We start from the raw sequence: 5,849 nt of genomic DNA on the forward strand, positions 1-5,849 counted from the left end.
AAATAGATAGATTTTGTCTTGAGCACTAAAATAGAACTATAGAAAGTAAGAATTATACTTATCATATGAATAGTATTTATAATATGTATGCATTTGTTAAGTGTCTTGTTATAGCATTGACCAACAAACATGGATAAGTGACGACCTCATTACTCTTTAGGGGGTGTTTGGCTCATGAAATTAAGAACCTTTTCATAGAGCAACATTTTATGAATGTCATTATTGAAAATGGGATGTCTCATGAAATATTCTTTTTATCTAATTCTCATTCTAATATTACTGTACGTTTATGTTAGTATTTGGTGAAATAAGAATCCTAATGGCCATTTGAAAACATACCATTTTACCTTAATCTATGTATGAATAAGATATAAAGAATAACTATATTTTTAGCATAAATGCATATTAGAATGTCTACCAAATTAAATCCATATTAAAAAATTAGCTGCCACATACAAAAAAAAATCAAGATAATGATCCAATCAACCAAAATATTGGAGGGCAATCTCATTTCAACATCGCAACTATTATATTATATTATTTTAGTCTAGCTAGGATAATTTATTATTTTTATAACACATTAATAATATATTTTTTAATTTTTTATTGATTTATATTTTTGTTACTATGACAATTTATTATTATAAACATAATTATAGCATGTAATTATACTATATTATGGGACATTAATATCCAACCAGTCAGAAAAAAAAAAATGAGGGCAATTTAGCTCAAAAAATAAGATTCCTATAGAATTAGGATTCCTATAAAACTTACCTATGTAAAAACATGGGAATGGAATTCTCATGTTATGTGGGAATATTTTACTCTTAGAGAATGTACCACCATGTTAGATTCTGTGCCATAATAAATCTCGACAAATATGCATAGATATCACATTCTCAAAATGTTAAAAGATATTTTAGACCAAATCCCCTATGAGAGGAGTCTAAATAAACTATACAATAGAAGATAGCTTATCTCCCATACCTCATTATTCCTTTTCGTTTCTTTCAACATTTGAACTTTAGACCAGCAGTAGAGTCAAGACCTTTGGTTAAAGCATCACCCATCTCAAATCTTTTGATAATATCAAATGATATGCCCTAAATATATCAGCTTATAAAAGGAAGTCAAAACCCAGCAATCACTACTCAAGTCAAATCCTCTAGCAGGAGAATTTAGCTCTAATCCAACAATAAAAGGAGAGATCCATGTTAACACCTTAAATGCCTAGAGTGATCCATGCTGGCACTTTAAACCTTCGGAGCGATCCACGCCCCCACGTCATATTGATGGATCACCCCAATGGTCAAACCTCACCACTATTAAGAAGGGTGATGCAAACAAGCCAAGGTAACTCACTCTTAACCTAATCTTACTGTTGCATTCAACCTCTTGGAAACGTTCCCTTATTTAGGCATCGGAGTGATCCCCCGGAGTACACTTCGGGTCCTCCAAGCCTACTTGTTTTTCATCCTTTTCAGGTCATCAGAAGTTGAAGAGTAATGTCGCAGGTCCCAACAATTTTTATCCTGTAACAGTTGACGCCGTCTGTGGGAACCGCTTCTAAGAGGTGCTTATCTTGCTTCCGACCTCCGATTCTCGACTAATGACGACAACCCATGACTCAAGTTCTGACCCTGTCGCTGGTAAAGAATCACCCTAGTTCGTTCACTCCACGCCCGGAGATCATTCAAGGGTAACTAGGGAGGAATTTCTCACCTTCCAAAGGAGAATGGAAGCCTTCTAAAAGAAGATAGAGGATATGTTCACCCTACTCTTGCAGCAAAAGGGTTAGGAAGAACATATTCTATGCCAACAGTAGGTTAGCCCCGGCTCACCTAAGAAAGTAGAGAATTTGAAGGAGAGTGAGGGAAAAACCAACCTCGCTAAGAAGGTGGAAGATGCGAACAACGCAGGATTCAATGAGCAAAGATTGAATGAGTTAGAGAAGAAGATAAAAAAGATAGATCAAATAGAGACGATGATGAAAAAGGGTCGAACCAACCCCTCTTACAGGGAATTCTCTTTAAAATCCTCGAAGCCACCATTCAACAAAGAAGTAATGGAAGTCTTGCTACCTAGCAAGTTTAAAATGCCCACTTTTAAAATGTATGAGGGTTTGACTTACCCGATCGATCATCTGGACACCTTTAAGGTGTTGATGCAATTGTAGGGCGCGCCTAAGGCCATCATGTGCCGAACATTTGCAGCAACCCTTAAAAGTAGTGCCAGAAATTCATACCAAACCCTACGGCTTGGATCGATCAGCTCATTCTCTAAGATGGAGTAGCAATTTACCAACCATTTCATCAGCAGTCGAAAAATCGTCAAAACTTTGGCTCATATAATGAACTTGGTTCAAGGAGAATGGGAGACATTGAAAAATTTCATGCACCGCTTCGCCACTGCGATTGTGGAGATTCGCAATTTGGACATTGGAGTGGCGTTGGCAGCCCTAACCATGGCCCTTCATCCAGCAAACTTCTTGTCTTCTCTAGGAAAGAGACCCCTAGCTGACATGGGGAAGTTGATGGCAAGAGCGCAGAAGTATATTAATCTGGAAAAGGTAATGGGTACAAGAAGAGAGCGAACTTATCTGAAAAGAAAGAGTTCAAGGGATATGGGGGAGGCCTTTAAAATAAGGAAGGGGCAAGAGAGTAACAAGTTGCAAAGCAGCCCTAGGGGGTTAGGACATATAAGTAAGTTGCAGTCCTACACTCCCCCAGATGTCTTGCATACCAATGCCCTAGGGGGTTCTGACCTAATCTAGCATGCCCAAGGAAATTGTTCCATAAAATTGCATCTCTGCCAATCATGTACTTGAAAATTTTGTGTGCCTTTATTAAATTATCAAATTTTGCATACATACCTATAACTGAATTCTCTCTCATGCTATTCAATTTTAGCCTAAAAAATTAGCACAACTCATTAGGAAAAGAAGAATTGACCCAACTGACGAGCAAACCTCGTGAGGCCAGAAGACTGACCAACAAATGAGCATAGCTCATTAGGAGAAATCGGCCCAACTAACGAGCAAAGCTCGTGAGGTCAGAAGATTGCCCAACAAGTGAGCACAACTTATTAGGAAAAATCGGCCAAACTCACGAGCAAACCTCGTGAGGCCAAAAGACTGCCCAACAAATGAGCATAGCTCATTAGGTGAAATCGGCCCAATTGACAAGCAAAGCTCGTGAGGTCAGAAGACTGCCCAACTAGTGAGCACAGTTTATTAGGCAAAATTGGCCAAACTCACGAGCAAACCTCATGAGGTCAGAAGATTGCCCAACAAATAAGCATAGCTCATTAGGCGAAATTGGCCCAACTGACGAGCAAAGCTTGTGAGGCCAGAAGACTAACCAACAAGTGAGCAGAACTCATTAGGAAAAATCGGTCCAACTGACAAGCAAACCTCGCAAGGCCAGTAGACTACCCAACAAATGAGCATAGCTTATTAAGAGAAATCGGCCCAGCTGACGTGCAAAGCTTGTGAGGCCAGAAGACAACCCAACAAGTGAGCACAACTCATTAGGCAAAATCGGCCCAATTGATGAGCAGAAAACTCATTCGCCTTAGCATCGCGTGTGGAGGCTAAGAAGTAGGACCGGCTCTTTGCTTTTCTAGTAGACTCACTACAATCCACCATCATCCGGCCTCCCCAGACAGCTGGAAGGTAGTGTAGAGAACTCTCTGCTTATCTGTATAGTGTAGGACCTCCTGAATCCTCTCGGTCTTCTCAACCTAGTCCTCCGCTATCAGCGGATCGGGTCCTCTTGCAAACGTCGGAGGGTGTATACGTGTGAACCTCTCGATGGTACACCCCGTTGAAGTAGGAGAGCATTTGTGTCTCCTAACACTCTGCCCTATCTCCCGCATAACCTACCTCGTCAGCCCTCGAGGCACAAAAGGAGACTCATCGCTTGCAATCTCCTCGGAGCCACTTTCCAAATTATTATTCTTAGGCTCCATTCTGAAAATACAATAGGAATCTATTAGCACTCCTATGCCACGTACATTTGACACAGTCATTTACAACTAATCGTATAACCACTATCTCAAGGGTCCAAGTCTGTCCCATCACACCGACACAAAAATCATCAATGGTTTGCCGTGATTTTACTGAAATCGTCATTTCAAGGAAAAACACAGAACACTGCCAATGAGTCCCTGTCTATAAAAAAAAACAACACCCGACCTACTCTACCCATTTCCTACCTCCTATACTTTGGTATGTACACATAGCTATGCCTAACCAAGTCTATAAGACCTAACAACCTGATTAGCTCTGATACCAAGTTGCCATGCCCCAAACCCGATAATGGGACCCAGGGGTGAATTAGTAACCTAACCTATCCCTCTATCATACAAAACACTAATGATACACCATAATGAATAAGGGTCTGACCCCGTGGGGTTCTCGTACACCCTATATACATTCACATATATGTCAAATAGGTAATGGGAACTATTCTTTCTATACATACAATGTATCATATCAAAGTCTATACAAAAGGAGTCTAAGCTCCATAATACAAAACATAACCCAGGTGTCAACCAAAACCCAAAATGACAAACTAATAAAGTCCTAGTACTTATATAAGTACTTTCCGCAGTACATCAACCACTACACTCCCAACACAAGGACGCTAATTCCAGTTACTCGAAAGACCTAAAACCATATACGTACGATAGGGGTGAGACACTTCTCAATAAGACAGATCCAGTTTATATCGGTGTGTGGCATATGAGTGTTATCATGACATAAAACATACACAGTTCAATACAGTTCCAGTATTTTCACAAAACAGTTCCAGTATACCAACGATACAAAATATGAATTGGTTTCGTCACACCCTTAGGCCTAATCCAAACTGTCTAGTGGTATTTCACACCATTCGACAAAAGTCGGCTGTCTGGTGGTATTTCACACCCTTCAACAAAAGCCGATTCCCCCCCTAACCTGGCATAGCATAAGCCCACAATGTTGAATCAGTGCAGATCTAGTGTTTTCACACCTTTTAGTAAAAACTGGCCGATCTAGTAGTATTGCGCACTCTTCGGAAAAAGCCGGACATCAAAACTTGGAACAATTCGGAACCCCGTTCCTATTTCATTTCATCAAAACACAACTCATGCATGTTCATATAATAAATCAATTTATACTCATTTGGTAATCTCAACAATCATGATTTTTAAAATACAGTTTAAAACAAGTCAAGGTACGACCATCTCCATAACACAATATATATCACAATATATTCATGGTTTTCCAACAAAACCAGAGATGCAACCCACTACCCCATTTTTCCCAAAACTATAATATGCAAAACCCATAATTTCACCTGTTAAATTTCCCCAAATGAGTAATCAAAACACACATAGGACTGTGAACCATAGTTCTACCAAGTCCGATTCTGAAAATATCCAACATATACAGATCCTCTTACCTTTCCCCAACTGTCCAAACCCAAACTCTACGGCTCCTAAACAACGAACCGAGTTCCCAAAACCTATAAATCACAGTACCAAACATACTCACAATTCCATTCCCTACAAAACTACTAGAATGGAAATGAAAACCAAGCCTTACCTCGATTTTGGGTCAAAACCCGAAAATGCTCGAAACGAAGATCCGTTCCAAAAATATCGAAGAGAATCCTTCCCTAATCCTCGTGCTAACATTGGATCGTCTATTCTAGCAACGTAAGGCGAAGAAATCTAGAGAGAGAGTGTAACGACCTGAAGAATAATGGTATTTAAATAATAAAAAGAAAGGGAAATGGAAACAGGAACAGAAGGAGGCAGCCGACTTCGTCGACGACCGCTTCGCATTCGTTGACGATGTT

Source organism: Malania oleifera, chromosome 3, assembly GCF_029873635.1.
Source record: "Malania oleifera isolate guangnan ecotype guangnan chromosome 3, ASM2987363v1, whole genome shotgun sequence".
In the NCBI taxonomy this organism is placed as follows: domain Eukaryota; kingdom Viridiplantae; phylum Streptophyta; class Magnoliopsida; order Santalales; family Ximeniaceae; genus Malania; species Malania oleifera.